At 38.3% G+C, this 18,891-nt stretch overlaps 1 protein-coding gene across 11 annotated transcripts in view; it reads left to right on the forward strand.

The window, feature by feature from the left end:
• ERC1 (ELKS/RAB6-interacting/CAST family member 1) overlaps positions 1 to 18,891 on the forward strand; it is a 563,354-nt gene that overhangs the window by 209,863 nt on the left and 334,600 nt on the right. The window lies entirely within an intron of this gene.

Below are 18,891 nucleotides of genomic sequence, written 5' to 3' on the forward strand. Positions count from 1 at the left end.
GTACTAAAACAAAGATTAAGAGCATGGTATACTAACATTGTCTTGAGCTTTGTTTAATGAGGAACTGAAACGATAGCACTTACCCCAGGAAAGATATGCCTAGAAATCTAGTTAGGAGTACATAAAATGTCAGAAGTTCCAGGTTTACCAGAAGAGTGGATTCAAAGTTATGTGCTTCAAAAGACAAAGTAGTCAGAAAGCAAGAATCAGACTGAGCAGGTTTTGACTGAGAGCGAAATAAAGATGAAAGGAATTACCAGGGGAATGAGAAGAAAAAATGTTTTAATTTAAATTTCATCGAAGACATAGAAAATGCAGCGTGAATGTTGGAGGGAAAATTGCTATAGTCTGTGGATTTTTAGAAGAATCTTAAAATTATTTTACATGCACAATCCTTTACACCCTTGAAATTTTGGTTTTGTTTTGTGATTCTGCTGAGTGGTAGAACAAGAGATAATCAAAACAGCCAGTGACACTTCGATTTATAAGTGCCAGAGACACTACAGTAGAATCTTTACATAGTTCATTTCAGTTGCTCTTCCCAGCAAGTATGTAGAGAGATTTATCATTTCCACTGTTCAGGTGAATAACATAAAATCTGAACCCATTATTAATTTGTCCATCTTTATTAGGAACAGAAACTAACACTACACAATTGGAAACCTGAATTTTAAAAAAATATTTTATTTATTTATTTGACAGACGGAGATCACAAGTAGGCAGAGAAGCAGGCAGAAAGAGAGGAGGAAGCAGGCTCCCTGTTGAGCAGAGAGCCTGATGTGGGGCTCGATTCCAGGACCCTGGGATCATGACCTGAGCCAAAGGCAGAGACTTTAACCTGCTGAGCCACACAGGCATCCCCTGAATTTTTTTTAAAGAGGGAGGGGGAAGGACAAAGGGAGAGAAAGAGAATCCCAAGGAGGTTCCACACCCAGTGTGGAGCCTGGTGGGTTTCTATCTCACAACCCTGAGATCATGACCTGAGTCAAAATCAAGTCAGAGCCACCTCACCAGACTGAGCCACCCAGGTCCCCAGAAACCTGAATTTTAGAAGTTACCTCTTTTGCATGTGAGCATGGAAATGTAAATGAAGGCATGAGAATTTCTGATGTGGTTCCATAAATGATATGGTTAACACCATATTCACTTTACCTGGCTGCTGTTTTCTAATAGTAATGGCATCATATAAATTACTGTTTATAAAAGCAGTTGTCTTCTTTGAGTCTCACAGGTAGTGTATGGGTTACACAGGACAGATTATCATTCTGATGAGCAACAAAGATTAGGGAACATGATTTCTCCAGGGTCAACCAACTAGTAAGTGGTGGAATTAGATTTGAAGCCAGATCTTCTCATTACAACCTCAGGACTTTATGTATTCTCTGTACTCTATAGTCAGAATTAGAGTATGAGCTATAGAGTCCCAGATAGGTTGAATCTTCTTAGGTAGATTTTTATCTATGGTGTTTTCATCTGTAAAATTGTGATAATTATCAATTTAAAGAGTTGTCAACACTGAATGAGTTCATATAAATAGAACAGCATCTGGTACAGGGTAAACAATCAATAGATAGAGCTATTAGGATACTCCTTTTTGCCTTTTCATGGAGTCCTGTTGGATCTAGCATATGATAGTATGGTAGTATGGTGTGATATATTTCAGGTTCTTTAAAGTACTATACTGTTCTTACTGATTCTTACCACGGTTAATAGAAAGTGCAAAGTAGAATCTCAGGGCAAAGTTGTGTATCTGTAGAAAATGTGAAAAGGAGACATATTCCTTCTGTAATGATATTTTAAGACTCCACTTATCTTTTTAGGTGCTACGTTTCTATTATAGGTAGATAAGATGTTGAAGCGTTTTAGGAAAAAGGTTCTCTTTCCCATTTCTTCTCCCCGGTATTTCTTCTCATTGTTTAAATTGATGACCTAAATGATATTTCTGAAAAAGTCCTCTTACCTTTGACTTATTTAAGAATAAAGCAGTTTGGGGACACCTTGGTGGCTCAGTTGTTAAGCATTTGCCTTTTGGCTCAGGTCATGATCTTGGTGTCCTAGGATTCAGCCCTGCATCAGGCTTCCTGCTCTTTCCCACTCCCCCTAGTTGTGTTCCTGTGCGCGCTCGTGCTTTCTCTCTCTCTCTCTCTTCTCTTTCTCTCTCAAATAAATAAAAAATAAATAAAATATTTAAAAAAAGTATAAAGCAATTTATGTGGGTTTGAAATACAGTAAAAAGCAAAATTAGCCTGGGGCACCTGGGTGGCTCAGTGGGTTAAAGCCTCTGCCTTCGGCTCGGGTCATGATCTCAGGGTCCTGGGATTGAGCCCCGAGTCGGAGCCCCGCGTCGGGTTCTCTGCTCTGCGGGGAGCCTGCTTCCTCCTCTCTCTCTGCCTCTCTGCCTCTCTGCCTACTTGTGATCTCTGCCTGTCAAATAAATAAAAGCTTAAAAAAACAAAAAACAAAATTAGCCCTTCTTTCATACTTACCCTGATCTAATTTTTGAAGAGGTGTCTTCATCAGATTTACACTGTCCCCTTCCTTTTCTCTTAGCAGATAACTTCCCATCCTTTGCCTGGTAAATAGAGCTTTAGGGTATCCATAGTCCTGGGTTAATGTTTTCACTCATGTTCCAGCTCTTTTCCAAGGCCAAATTTTCCTATCCTCTTTTATTCCTTCCCTCTTCTCAGTTTTAAAACCCTTGCTCCATAAGTGAAGTTCTCCTTATTTCTTTTCTCTTCCTTTCCACAGATTATCGCAAACGTAAAACATATACTAGTTTCCCCCATCCTTAAAAAGAAACAGAAGTAATCCTTCTCAGTATCTTTTCCTTGGCCTCAGTTCAATACAGCATCTTATTTTTACCTTTTTTTTTCCTACTGACTTGCAGTTTCTGGAAAAATTCATTTATGTTTCCTGCCTCCACTTTCCACACTTGTATTTCTTTTCCAAATGTAATCTGGACTCTTTTCTCACTGCGGTGCTAGATGGCTTCAGTGATAGGCCGTTGCCAAATTTGGTGACTTTGTTTGTCTTGGGCCTATTGATCTTTCTGGGATCTTAGATATTATTGATTATCTCTTTTCTTTTAGAAGGTTGTCTTTTGTCGTTTATGTGACATTGTTTTCTGCTAGCTCTCTTAACACCTCCTTGACATTTTTCAGTCTATTTTGCTTTTCTTTCTTTCATTCTTTCCTCCTCCTCCTCCTCCCCCCTCCTCCTCCCTTCTTCTTCTTCTCCTTCTCCTTCAAAGATTTTACATGTTCATTTGAGAGAGAGAGGGACAGAGGGAGAAGAGACTCCCCGCTGAGTATGCTGAGCAGGGAGGCTGATGCAGGATGGATCCCGGGGTCCTGGGATCTTGACCTGAGCTGAAGGTAGACTCTTAACCAATTGAGCCACCCAGGCACCCCTGCTTTTTTCCCTTTTACATGTTCCTTAACCCTTGGGCTTTCTCATATCCTTGTAAAAAAATTCATTTTTGTTTACATTATTGGTTACCTGCCTTATTACTACCAAAGTCCCAGTTTTATTTATTTTGTTTTGTTGAAGTTTTTATGGAACTTCTGTTTCAAACCGTACTTACTACAGAACAAAACCTACATTGTTTGCAATAAAAGTAGCAAGCACAGATACTGCATTTAAACAGTGATATTCCCATTTGCTACTGTAAAGGTTTTCTCCACATACTTTAGTAAAGCCTTGTGGGTACCACTTAAGTAATTCCAAGTGTTGGTACAGTCTGAACACAGTTCAGCTTTAGTAACAAAATATCAAAGTTCTCCAAACACAAGGCTTTTTTTTTTTTTAGTAACAAAATACTAAAAAAAAAAAAAGCCTTGTGTTTGGAGAACTTTGATCTCTAACTTAAACATGAAGTGGACATATTTTTACAGGGAGGTTTTAGCATGACAGGTTTTTGTATGACAGGTTTTGATCTAAATCTCTAAACAAAACCCTGCCCCAGAAGAATTTGTCTGTGGAAGTCACTGTTGTATGCATAATTCTCTGAGTTACAAATTGTGCTAATTATCATATTGTTAGTTCTTTGTAGTTTTTACTCTAGTAATAAATGCCATTAAACTATACTTACTTCTAAATAAGTTTATTTTCCAAGGAATACAAAATAAAACAGGTTTTGTTTTTCCATTGGCAAAGATCGTTTTGGTTGTGGTGTGTAAAAAAAGTCTTTCTTAGCTTCAGGTTGGAATTTAGTGCAGTATTTTTTTCTGTACAGAAGCATTTCACCATTTTAATTGTGGTTTTGCCAAGTCCAATTGAGCAGGTCCTTAAGAGAGTATTAATAGTTTAAGATTGGATTGGATATTTGGATAACTTCATTATGGGACCTTGGGCAAGATACTTAACTCTTAAGTGTTTGTTTTAACCACCTGTTTTGTGTTAATAGTGACACTTAAGCGTAGTGTTTGTTTTTTAAGCATTTCTGGTTTGGACAGATTTATTTGTTTTCTCTCCTCCTCTCTCGTTCTCTCTTGCTTTCCTGTGTCCCTGTTTCCATTTAGTACAAAACAGAAAGATTTTTATTTAGGGTGATGAGTCAGTGAGCCATTTCTCTGATTGCACATCTTAAGAGTTTTTTTTTTTTTTTTTTTCATTATTGTCTGATACTAAGCTCTAAGACCTCATAAGGTAACATTTACAAAAAGAGGTGTAACTATATATTGAAGGCTTCATTCTTTTCTTTTTTGTTTTTAGCTGAACTGTTCAGGATTTTGTAGGCCCAAAAGCATTTCTGACCTTGTTTGATCTGTTTACAAGGAGTTTGATTCATAGACAAGAGTTTTTAAATCTAGGAGAATGACCTGTTTTTAGTTGCATCTTTTTGTTCCTACCTGTCATTCTTTTGGCTTTCTTAAACAGCATTATTTTTCAAGAATGTATCTCCTTATTTTTTTTTTAAGCAATACTATTGCCTAGTCTTTTTGTAATGGGTTACGCAAGCACAGTGTAGCCACACCTCCATTAACTAACTTCTCCTGAAATATAGTGTTATTATTTTGAATTATTCACTGGTAGAAAAAAATATATGAACACATACTTGTCCTGATCTACTTGACTGTTCTGCTGAAAAGTATTGAGTTTTGTGCCATCATGCATTGAGAAGTGGTAAATGTAGTTTTTCTTAGTATAGCTGTAGACAGTTATGTGGCATTCTGTACATGAGCTAAAGATGGCAAATTCAATAGCAAAGGGAAGAAAGTCTAAATTTACAGTTAGTTGAAATTTGAATTTGTATATGGTTGCCAGATTTAGCAAATACACATATGAGATACCAGTTAAATTTGTAAACAATGACTACTTTTTTTTTTTTTTTAAGATTTTATTTATTTATTTGACAGAGAGAGATCACAAGTAGGCAGAGAGGCAGGCAGAGAGAGAGGAAGGGAAGCAGGCTTCCTGCTGAGCAAAGAGCCCTATGCGGGGCTCGATCCCAGGACCCTGAGATCATGACCTGAGCCGAAGGCAGCGGCTCAACCCACGGAGCCACTCAGGCGCCCCACAATGACTACTTTTTTAGTATTAATGTGTTGTAAATACCAGGACATACTTAGACTAAAACATTGTCACATATCTGAAATATAAATTTGAAAGGACTTTCATTATTTTATCTGACAAACATCATTTCTCCCAATCTCATTCTTTATCTCATTTCATATCATAACAATTGTATGAAGTGGATGATATTTTCCTGTTTTACAGATGAGAGAATTGAGGTTCAGCGGAGTTAGTGGACTTACTCAGGGTCATTGCTACAATATGGCAGAGTCTTTAGTACAAATTCGGTTTCTCTGATTTCATGTTTACCACATACTTTAATTTTCCTGTTTCCTGTTTTGTATATCCTTGTGAGGTCCAGATGCAATCTGTAGATTATAATATATTTTAAATATATGTTTTTACCTCCTCGGAGTATGGGGGTCAGAAGTTGGATTAATTGTGTTATCCTTTGGTGAGAATTGCCACTCTTACCCTTTCTAGCCTGCTGTATGAGATACTACTTCAGTAGTGAAGGGATTATTTCCGGGTGTTCCCCTGATGATTCATACAACACTTACAGCTTTGTTCAAGAAAAGCTCCACAATAACTTATATTTTAGATAGTGTGATTTTTTTGGTAAGGTTAATTTAGAACCGTGCTTCTCAAATTTTAATGGCATACAAATTATATTGGAGTTTGTTAAAATGTCCTGATGTGTGGGTTTGGATAGGGCTTGGGCTCTTTACATTTCTAACAGCTAGCTCTCAGACAGTGTTGATGATGCTGATTTGCAGAGGTTGCTTTGACTGGCAAGGCTTTAGAGCACTGGCTATGAATGAACAGTTTTGGAATTGATTTTTTTTTTTTAAGATTTTTATTTATTTATTTGACAGAGAGATCACAACTAGGCAGAGGGGCAGGCAGAGAGAGAAGAGGGAGCAGGCTCCCCGCTGAGCAGAGAGCCTGATGCAGGGCTCGATCCCAGGATCCTGAGATCATGACCTGAGCCGAAGGCAGAGGCTTTAACCCACTGAGCCACCCAGGTGCCCCTTGAATTAATTTTTATCTTTTTAAAAATTTTTTCACATTCAATATTATCCCTGTTGATTTCTCTATATCAGCTCATATTTGAACTTACAAGAATCTGTTCTCCATTAATTTCAAGGTAGTAAATCCGCCTTTTGCCTCTGTTAAAGATCCTCTGGGGTGTTATACTGGCATGGGTACAGAAACAAGTGAAACTCTTCAGGATACTAGAGCAAAAACATTGTTTTCATTAGCACCTGTTACCTGGTCATTTATATGTATAAAAACATGTTGAACAGTATAATGGAGTAACAGAATTGAGAATGGAGCGGGGAAAAGGAGTGGGTCACAAAACTTCAAGACAGTTGGCTAGCTTGGGTATGGGTCACAGTTTTGCAGAAACCTTCCCTTTAGCCTCCAGTTTCTATTATCTGTATGACTTTGAGGTCTCAGAATTTGAGATTGTAGACTAGGAGATAAAGAAGAGGAAGTCAGGGGTCTAAATGGGCAGCTGTAAGGTGATTTCGTGGTGTTTGGTTGTTTATGTTGGTCTTTGTCAGTGAAGATGATACAAGTCTAATGAAATGGAAGAACTTGACCTTTGTCATATACAGGAAGAAATGTATCTGCTTAAATTTTCTTCACTTATTTTTCTTAAGATAGAATTATTTTGTTTCTGTTTTGCTTGGGATATTTACCCCCACTGGTCATAAAAGACATTGTTAAGATGTTGTTGCTAGCTCTTTGGTCTAGGTATTAAGCATTTCAGAGTTAGTTATGAGTTTCTAAATTAAAAAATCACTTAAGTTTGTTAAACTTAACTATTTTGAAAGTGGTAGCAAAAATTTATTACCTTCATATGTGATCTTTTAATTGAGATGTAAAAAGGAGAGTTCTTTGCAGATGACTTTCTAAGGGAGCTAAAAGCAAGGAGTAATAGGTTTAGAGAAGTGATGATTTAGTTTGGAGATAATAAAAAAAAAAACTTACAAAATGTGTTGTGAGAGGAAGAGTCAGCACAGGCTATCCTTACCTGATTTAAGGGAGGTTGGTTAGTATAAAGTATATTAGCTTGTCTGTTCTCATTACTAGTTCAGTTTATCAGTGTAACTTCAGGGCAAAGTCAAATTGATCCTTTTTTTGCATTACTGTAAAAGCTATCTAACTGTCCCTCTGTCCCCCAAATTATGATTCCCCTTCAGTGTGTTTTCCTAAATTTTGGAAATCTGATTGTGTCGCTTCCCTATATAAAGTCTTTCACATTTGGGATAAACTACCAATTCCTTGCTTAGTGTAACGTAATTACTTGATTTTTGTTTATTTTAGCTTCCTTTTTCTCTGTTCTCCACCAATTTTATTTAAAAAGTTTAAAGATTATTTATTTATTTTAGAGCATGCATGCAAGCAGGAGAGGGGCAGAGGGAGATGGAGAGAGAGAGAATCTTTATCTTTTTAAAGATTTTTTGTTTATTTGGGAGAGAGCAGAGCAAGGAAGAATGTGAGTGGGGCAAGGAGGGGGAGAGAGAGAAGCAGGCTCCCTGCTGAGCAGGGATCCCAGTGTAGGGCTCCATCCCAGAACCCTGGGATCATAACTTGAGCCAAAGGCAGCTGCTTAACTGACTGAGCCACCCAGGTGCCCTGAGGTAATGTCTTATAGATGTAGAATTATTCCCTGACTCTTTCTACCTGAAGCTTTTGGCTCCTTTTTTGGTCTGTCCACATAAAGTTAAAAGTTAAAATGTCTTACGTTTATTTAGTTTCTAATAGTTCGCAGTACACTTTCACATCTATACCATCCATACATTTACACCATCCAGTGTAAATGAAGAGACAAATGTATGGAAGAACTAAAGGCTTATTTTTTTACACTCATCATTTTAAGTGGAGGGAAAGTGTAATTTTTAAAAGGCAGACCTGCATAGAAATGCTCCCAACTTTAGGGCTGAAGCTCACTTTCTGAAGAGTTCAGTTGAGAAAAATGAAATGAGTCAATATGAGAATGCCAAAATACGCTGTTCTTCTGGAAACAGGAAAAAAAGACTGAAAGATGAAATTTCTTCAGAACAAAGGAAGCCATGGAAGGTAACAGCTCTATAAAGCTATAGCTTTCCACCTTTTACGTATTGTGTATGTATCATGTAAGCCGTATTAGTCAGTATTTGGTTTCAGAGATGTTACCAAATAATCATTTTATGCTTATAATTAGACTGGTTAAGTATATGATATTTGTAGTCAGACAGCCCTAGAGTTGAGTACCATTTCTGTGATGTGTAAAACTGTAATTTGGGCTAATTACTAAATTTTATTGAGGGATTGGGCTTTTATCTATAAAGTAGAATAAATGAAAGCTCATGAAAGTGTTTTGAATAAAGTGACAAAAGAGATGATGTGATGATAAACATTAAGGTGCTTCATATATGATGAAAAACTTAAAAAGGTGATGAAAAACTTGTATGATGAAAAACTTAACAAACTTACAAAGGTTATTATTTTACTTATCTAACATAGTGCTGGACTTAACATTCAAATATAGAATGTTCAGTCACATACAAACCCACCTAGCCCTTCCTACCACCTGCAAAGTAGGTGAGCATTTCTGTAATTCCGTAATTCTCTGCAGGTTAATCTATGGGGAATTTAGGATTTAAATTTATGTATTAAAATATAATAAGTAGGGAGGAGTCAAGATGGCGGAGAAGTAGCAGGCTGAGACTACTTCAGGTTGCGGGAGATCAGCTAGATAGCTTATCTAAAGATTGCAAACACCTACAAATCCAACAGGAGACCGAAGAGAAGAAGAAGAGCAATTCTAGAAACAGAAAATCAACCACTTTCTGAAAGGTAGGACTGGCGGAGAAGTGAATCCAAAGCGACGGGAAGATAGACCGCGGGGGGAGGGGCCGGCTCCCGGCAAGCGGCAGAGCAACGGAGCACAAAATCAGGACTTTTAAAAGTCTGTTCCGCTGAGGGACATCGCTCCAGAGGCTTAACTGGGGTGAAGCCCACGCGGGGCCAGTGTGGCCTCAGGTCCCGCAGGGTCAGAGAAGGATCGGGGTGTCTTGAGTGTCGCAGAGCTTGCAGGTATTAGAACGGGGAAGCCGGCTACAGAGACGGAGGCGAGGAGTGAGCTCACAGCTCTGGCTTACCTTGAACCGGTAGCAGGCTCGGTTGGCTCGGAGCGCGGCCGGAGGCCGCAGACAGGAGTAATAGGGCGCTGTTCTCTGAGGGCGCACTGAGGAGTGGGGCCCCGGGCTCTCGGCTCCTCCGGGCCGGAGACTGGGAGGCCGCAATCTTCATTCCCGTCCTCCGGAACTCTACGGAAAGCGCTCAGGGAACAAAAGCTCCCGAAAGCGAACCCGAGCGGATTACTCAGCCCGGCCCCTGGTAAGGGCGGTGCAACTCTGCCTGGGGCAAAGACACTTGAGAATCACTACAACAGGCCCCTCCCCCAGAAGATCAACAAGAAACCCAGCCAGGACCAAGTTCACTTAGGAGGAGTACAGTTTCAATACCAAGGAGAGCCGCGGAATTCCAGAGGAGGAGAAAGCAAAGCACGGAACTCATGGCTTTCTCCCCATGATTCTTTAGCCTTGCAGTTAATTTAATTTTTTCTTTTTCGATTTTTTTTCTCTTCTTCTGCTAAATTTTTTTAACTTTTACCCTTTTCTTTTTTAACGTTTTTAAACTAGTTTATCTAATATATATATATTTTTTCCTTTTTATATTTTTTCATTATTGGTTTTCTTTTTTTATTTGTTTCTTTTTTCTTTCTTTCTTTTTTTTTTTTTTCTTTCTGAACCTCTTTTTATCCCTTTTCTCCCCCCTCACGATTTGGGATCTCTTCTGATTTGGCTAAAGCATATTTTCCAGGGGTTGTTGCCACCCTTTCAGTATTTTACTTGTTCCTTCATATACTCTTATCTGGACAAAATGACAAGGCGGAAAAATTCACGACAAAAAAAAGAATAAGAGGCAGTACCAAAGGCTAGGGACCTAATCAATACAGACATTGGTAATATGTCAGATTTAGAGTTCAGAATGACGATTCTCAAGGTTCTAGCTGGGCTCGAAAAAGGCATGGAAGATATTAGAGAAACCCTCTCGGGAGATATAAAAGCCCTTTCTGGAGAAATAAAAGAACTAAAATCTAACCAACTTGAAATAAAAAAAGCTATCAATGAGGTGCAATCAAAAATGAAGGCTCTCACTGCTAGGATAAATGAGGCAGAAGAAAGAATTAGCGATATAGAAGACCAAATGACAGAGAATAAAGATGCTGAGCAAAAGAGGGACAAACAGCTACTGGACCACGAGGGCAGAATTCGAGAGATAAGTGACACCGTAAGACGAAACAACATTAGAATAATTGGGATTCCAGAAGAAGAAGAAAGAGAGAGGGGAGCAGAAGGTATATTGGAGAGAATTATTGGAGAGAATTTCCCCAATATGGCAAAGGGAACAAGCATCAAAATCCAGAAGGTTCAGAGACCCCCCCTCAAAATCAATAAGAATAGGTCCACACCCCGTCACCTAATAGTAAAATTTACAAGTCTTAGTGACAAAGAGAAAATCCTGAAAGCAGCCCGGGAGAAGAAGTCTGTAACATACAATGGTAAAAATATTAGATTGGCAGCAGACTTATCCACAGAGACCTGGCAGGCCAGAAAGAGCTGGCATGATATATTCAGAGTACTAAACGAGAAAAACATGCAGCCAAGAATACTATATCCAGCTAGGCTATCATTGAAAATAGAAGGAGAGATTAAAAGCTTCCAGGACAAACAAAAACTGAAAGAATTTGCAAACACCAAGCCAGCTCTACAGGAAATATTGAAAGGGGTCCTCTAAGCAAAGAGAGAGCCTAAAAGTAGTAGATCAGAAAGGAACAGAAACAATATACAATAACAGTCACCTTACAGGCAATACAGTGACACTAAATTCATATCTCTCAATAGTTACCCTGAATGTTAATGGGCTAAATGCCCCAATCAAAAGACACAGGGTATCAGAATGGATAAAAAAACAAAACCCATCTATGTGCTGCCTACAAGAAACTCATTTTAAACCCGAAGACACCTTCAGATTTAAAGTGAGGGGGTGGAAAAGAATTTACCATGCTAATGGACATTAGAAGAAAGCAGGAGTGGCAATCCTTATATCAGATCAAGTAGATTTTAAGCCAAAGACTATAATAAGAGATGAGGAAGGACACTATATCATACTCAAAGGGTCTGTCCAACAAGAAGATCTAACAATTGTAAATATCTATGCCCCTAACGTGGGAGCAGCCAACTATATAAACCAATTAATAACAAAATCAAAGAAACACATCGACAATCATACAATAATAGTAGGGGACTTTAACACTCCCCTCACTGAAATGGACAGATCATCCAAGCAAAAGAGCAACAAGGAAATAAAGGCCTTAAATGACACACTGGACCAGATGGACATCACAGATATATTCAGAACATTTCATCCCAAAGCAACAGAATACACATTCTTCTCTAGTGCACATGGAACATTCTCCAGAATAGATCACATCCTTGGTCCTAAAACAGGTCTCAACCGGTATCAAAAGATTGGGATCATTCCCTGCATATTTTCAGACCACAATGCCCTGAAGCTAGAACTCAATCACAAGAGGAAATTTGGAAAGAACCCAAATACATGGCGACTAAACAGCATCCTTCTAAAGTATGAATGGGTCAATCAGGAAATTAGAAGAACTGAAAAATTAGAAAAACTGAAAAATTAGAAGAACTGAAAAATTAGAAGAACTGAAAAAATTCATGGAAACAAATGATAATGAAAACACAACTGTTCAAAATCTGTGGGACACAACAAAGGCAGTCCTGAGAGGAAAATATATAGCGGTACAAGCCTTTCTCAAGAAACAAGAAAGGTCTCAGGTACACAACCTAACCCTACACCTAAAGGAGCTGGAGAAAGAAAAAGAAAGAAACCCTAAACCCAGCAGGAGAAGAGAAATCATAAAGATCAGAGCAGAAATCAATGAAATAGAAACCAAAAAGACAATAGAACAAATCAACGAAACCAGGAGCTGGTTCTTTGAAAGAATTAATAAGATTGATAACCCCCTGGCCAGACTTATCAAAAAGAAAAGAGAAAGGACCCAAATAAATAAAATCATGAATGAAAGAGGAGAGATCACAACGAACACCCAAGAAATACAGACAATTATAAGAACATATTATGAGCAATTCTATGCCAACAAATTTGACAATCTGGAAGAAATGGATGCATTCCTAGAGACATATAAACTACCACAACTGAACCAGGAAGAAATAGAAAGCCTGAACAGACCCATAACCAGTAAGGAGATTGAAACAGTCATCAAAAATCTCCAAATAAACAAAAGCCCAGGGCCAGACGGCTTCCCGGGGGAATTCTACCAAACATTTAAAGAAGAACTAATTCCTATTCTCCTGAGACTGTTCCAGAAAATAGAAATGGAAGGAAAACTTCCAAACTCATTTTATGAGGCCAGCATCACCTTGATCCCCAAACCAGAAAAGGATCCCATCAAAAAAGAGAACTACAGACCAATATCCTTGATGAACACGGATGCAAAAATTCTCACCAAAATACTAGCCAATAGGATTCAACAGTACATTAAAAGGATTATTCACCACGACCAAGTGGGATTTATTCCAGGGCTGCAAGGTTGGTTCAACATCCACAAATCAATCAATGTGATAAAACACATTAATAAAAGAAAGAACAGGAACCATATGATACTCTCAATAGATGCTGAAAAAGCATTTGGCAAAGTACAGCATCCCTTCCTGATCAAAACTCTTCAAAGTGTAGGGATAGAGGGCACATACCTCAATATTATCAAAGCCATCTATGAAAAACCCACCGCAAATATCATTCTCAATGGAGAAAAACTGAAAGCTTTTCGTCTAAGGTCAGGAACACGGCAGGGATGTCCGTTATCACCACTGCTATTCAACATAGTACTAGAAGTCCTAGCCTCAGCAATCAGACAAGAAAAAGAAATTAAAGGCATCCAAATCGGCAAAGAAGAAGTCAAACTATCACTCTTCGCAGACGATATGATACTCTATGTGGAAAACCCAAAAGACTCCACTCCAAAACTGCTAGAACTGGTACAGGAATTCAGTAAAGTTTCAGGATATAAAATCAATGCACAGAAATCAGTCGCATTTCTCTACACCAACAACAACAAGCCAGAAGAAAGAGAAATTAAGGAGTCCATCCCATTTACAACTGCACCCAAAACTATAAGATACCTGGTAATAAACCTAACCAAAGAGACTAAGAATCTATACACAGAAAACTATAAAGTACTCATGAAAGAAATTGAGGAAGACACAAAGAAATGGAAAAATGTTCCATGCTCCTGGATTGGAAGAATAAATATTGTGAAAATGTCTATGCTACCTAAAGCAATCTACACATTTAATGCAATTCCTATCAACGTACCATCCATTTTTTTCAAGGAAATGGAACAAATAATCCTAAAATTTATATGGAACCAGAAAAGACCGCGAATAGCCAAAGGAATATTGAAAAAGAAAGCCAAAGTCGGTGGCATCACAATTCTGGACTTCAAGCTCTATTACAAAGCTGTCATCATCAAGACAGCATGGTACTGGCACAAAAACAGACACATAGACCAATGGAACAGAATAGAGAGCCCAGAAATAGACCCTCAACTCTATGGTCAACTAATCTTCGACAAAGCAGGAAAGAATGTCCAATGGAAAAAGGACAGTCTCTTCAATAAATGGTGTTGGGAAAATTGGATAGCCACATGCAGAAAAATGAAATTGGATCATTTCCTTACACCACACACGAAAATAGACTCAAAATGGATGAAGGACCTCAATGTGAGAAAGGAATCCATCAAAATCCTTGAGGAGAACACAGGCAGCAATCTCTTCGACCTCAGCCGCAGCAACATCTTCCTAGGAACATCGCCAAAGGCAAGGGAAGCAAGGGCAAAAATGAACTATTGGGATTTTATCAAGGTCAAAAGCTTTTGCACAGCAAAGGAAACAGTTAACAAAACCAAAAGACAACTGACAGAATGGGAGAAGATATTTGCAAACGACATATCAGATAAAGGGCTCGTGTCCAGAATCTATAAAGAACTTAGCAAACTCAACACCCAAAGAACAAATAATCCCATCAAGAAATGGGCAGAAGACATGAACAGACATTTCTGCAAAGAAGACATCCAGATGGCCAAGAGACACATGAAAAAGTGCTCCATATCAATCGGCATCAGGGAAATACAAATCAAAACCACAATGAGATACCACCTCACACCAGTCAGAATTGCTAAAATTAACAAGTCCGGAAATGACAGATGCTGGCGAGGATGCGGAGAAAAGGGAACCCTCCTACACTGTTGCTGGGAATGCAAGCTGATGCAACCACTCTGGAAAACAGCATGGAGGTTCCTCAAAATGTTGAAAATAGAACTACCCTATGACCCAGCAATTGCACTGCTGGGTATTTACCCTAAAGATACAAACGTAGTGATCCGAAGGGGCACGTGCACCCGAATGTTTATAGCAGCAATGTCTACAATAGCCAAACTATGGAAAGAACCTAGATGTCCATCAATAGACGAATGGCTAAAGAAGATGTGGTATATATACACAATGGAATACTATGCAGCCATCAAAAGAAATGAAATCTTGCCATTTGCGACGACGTGGATGGAGCTAGAGGGTATCATGCTTAGCGAAATAAGTCAATCAGAGAAAGACAACTATCATATGATCTCCCTGATATGAGGGAGAGGAGATGCAACATGGGGGGTTAATGGGGTAGGAGAAGAGTAAATGAAACAAGTTGGGATTGGGAGGGAGACAAACCATAAGTGACTCTTAATCTCACAAAACAAACTGAGGGTTGCTGGGGGGAGGGGGGTTGGGGGGGTGGGGTTATGGACATTGGGGAGGGTATGTGCTATGGTGAGTGCTGTGAAGTGTGTAAACCTGGCGTTTCACAGACCTGTACCCCTGGGGAAAAAATAAATATATGTTTATAAAAAATTAAAAAATATATATAATAAGTAGATATGTGTGTTTATGTGCATGTGTGCATGTGACAATGAATGTCACTAGCTTTTTGCCATGTGCCAGATCCTATGCTATGCATTTTTCATACATTCCACATAACAACTCTATATCACAAATTAAAATCTAAAAAACAAAAAGCCCTGAAACTTAAAAAGAGCATTTGATCACTTAGGTAGTGAATAGTAAACCAATATTTAATCCAGAGCTCTCCAATCTTAATCATTATATTCTCATCAGGGGCTCTCACAGCGCCAGGGACCTTGAACATGTTTTGAGATTTATGAGTTTACTATGCTGATGTTACGATTTTGTATTTTCATTTCAGTGACAATCTAAAACACAATTTATGTACATATTTTGGATCATCTGGGTGAAATCTTATACCTAGCACATTTATCCATATGCACTCAATTCATGGTTATGATCTCATTGTTATTAAGTATTACTCCTGTAATTGCTATGGACCAATGAGGAAAGAAGGAGGCTTTTATTTCAGGCAAAGTTCAAATGATGTTATGATGTGCTGTAGGAAGCAAAATTGTCTTTACCATTTTGACGAAGGAAAGTTTAGGGACAGTTTATTCTTCTTGTGAATCAAAAGCACTTGGACCATAGAAGTAAGTACCATATGTGCACTATAAGCAGTGGTTTGCCTGCATCTTAAATCAATATTGGCAATTTGAATTTCACTGTATATTTTAGTTTTTCTTATATTTAATCTCTAAGTCTAGAGTTAATATTTGTGTCTTTCAAGTAATATAATTTATGAACAGAATCTACACAATATTTTCCTTTACACATTATGCTATAATATATCATACTTAGTTCAGGTGTAGACCCTTCAGTCATGGGGATGAAGCAGTTCTGCTCGCGGGGAGTGCTGGAAAGCTTTGCCAGGATGCTTGCATTTCAACTTCATCTTAAAGGATGAGTACTTAAGGCAGAGATAGGGTAATGGCATTAAGACATCTGAAGAGCCCAAAACAAAAACACTCCAAAACAAAAAACTTACTGCAGGAGGAAATAGAAATGTAGACATATGAATAGAAATGTAGATGATCGTTAAGGGCCTTTGGTGCTAATTAAGGGAGTTTAGATTTTATTATGAGGTCACTGTGTCTCAAAAGTGAAACACCAAAATGTAAACTAAACTTTTATAACTCACTTGTGGCATGCTGAATTTTTATAAATTAAATCATGTTTTGTGTGTACTTGGAACTCTATTGGTTAAAGACCCCTTGGAAGAGGAATTTAAATGTTTTTGTAATGAAAATACAATGTAAATTTTCAGATTTATAAGTTACAATTTTTATTTATTTATTTTTGCCTCCCTTCAATGAAATCAAACTTTAAACTTGATTCTTTGCCTCCATTTCAGTGGAATGCTTTAGTGATTAATAGTCTTCTACCCAATTGATTTAATAATTTTCATTGAATTTTACCCAAAATTTATGAAGAAAACCACTTAGTGAGTTTGCTGATCCCTAACTTTTATTTGCACCAGAGAAAAACTGTTAGCATTATCTACTCAATATATCTGCTTTTTATTAATGTTGTATTAATGCTTTGATTCCCATAGTAGCCTCCAGCTGTTACTTCTCCATGTGCATGTTACAGAGAAATGTCCAAGTTAAATGAGTTTTTAAGCTGAGCCCTGTGAAACCAAGTAAAGTATGAAAGGTGTCCTCTTTCTGCACACCAAGCTTGGTTTACTGTTTTGTGGTGTGATTAAACTGGCATTCACAGTGCTCATCATTGGCAGAGCCTTGGGCCAATGAAAATAAATGCCTTAATATCTACAAAGCACTTTTGAGATGGAAAGAGGGAAACAAGAGAGCAGGAAGTAAAAAGCTATATGTGTTCCATTGTTCTTTGTGCTACAATGTTACTTTTCCTAGGTCATGAGGCCTCCTAGGTCTGACTTCCACCAAGAAGGGTTGTATCTCTGGTTGAATCTGTGAGGCCTGAGGCGTAGAAACAAAAATATGAAAGGGAGGAGAAAATTAAATAAAGTAGGAGTGTTTGGGAAGAAGAATAAAATTGAAGAGGGAAAAATAAAATGAAAAGAAAAAATAGAGGTGAGGCTTGAGGATATATATGTTTATTTCTCTTAGTACCAACATTTTGCTCAAAAGTCTAAAGTAGGGGGCACCTGGGTGGCTCAGTGGGTTAAGCCTCTGCCTTTGGCTCCAGTCATGATCTCAGGGTCCTGGGATCGAGCCCCGCATCAGGCTCTCTGCTCAGCAGGGAGCCTGCTTCTCTGTCTCTCTCTGCCTGCTTGTGATCTCTCTCTCTCTGTCAAATAAATAAATAAAATCTTAAAAAAAAAAAGTCCAAGGTTATATGTCTTGTTTTAGACAATGATAGAAATTAAGATTAATGCATAAAATAAATGGATGCTCTCCATAAAATGCTTGTGCTTTCTTGTGTCATTATCAATAAATTAAGGAGAAATACAGAGTGAGCAACACAGACCCAGCTCTTTTTAAAGAATGAAAACAAGGGGCGCCTGGGTGGCTCAGTGGGTTAAGCCGCTGCCTTCGGCTCAGGTCATGATCTCAGGGTCTTGGGATCGAGTCCCGCATCAGGCTCTCTGCTCAGCAGGGGGCCTGCTTCTCTCTCTCTCTCTCTGCCTGCCTCTCTGTCTACTTGTGATCTCTCTCTGTCAAATAAATAAATAAAATCCTTTAAAAAAAAAAAAAAGAATGAAAACAAATGACAGTATAATTATTTTGCCACAGATCGCAAAAGTCAAGTCATTATTTTAAAGCAGGAATTTTCTTTCGTTTTCTGTTTCTCTATCACATGTTCAGATTTCTTGGCACAATACAACCATAGCATTGTGTCATATTCTTGGTCTGGTTTTTTTGGACTTTATAAATTGATTTTGAATATACCAACAGTGCTGGGTTCTTACCTTTATAGAGTTTGGGTAACAGGCATCAACTGTTGCAGTAAAACAACTCCACAAGTTATACTGAGATGTGAGAATGGGTTCTCTCATTTTCTTTTCCTCTCTTCTGGTGTCATTCTAAGCAGAGTCTTTTCTTAGACGTGGGGGATTGTGTGCTTGTTCTGGCCAGCATAAAACTTCTCTCTTTCCTTTCCTGTGTATTTAAGTATGAGGAGATGATGGTTATCTGTTGGAATTCTGCATGTCGGCTGAGTGCTGCTACAAGATACAGTGCAGCCCTGACTGCCACTGCACTGAGATGCTGAGTAGAAGTTGGGAGTAAAAGACACACAACTGTCCTGGCAGGTCCCGCTTCAGATTTATGGCTCCATA

The sequence above is a fragment of the Lontra canadensis genome, unplaced genomic scaffold (genome assembly GCF_010015895.1).
Source record: "Lontra canadensis isolate GAN:19392208 unplaced genomic scaffold, GSC_riverotter_1.0 scaffold153, whole genome shotgun sequence".
NCBI lineage: Eukaryota > Metazoa > Chordata > Mammalia > Carnivora > Mustelidae > Lontra > Lontra canadensis.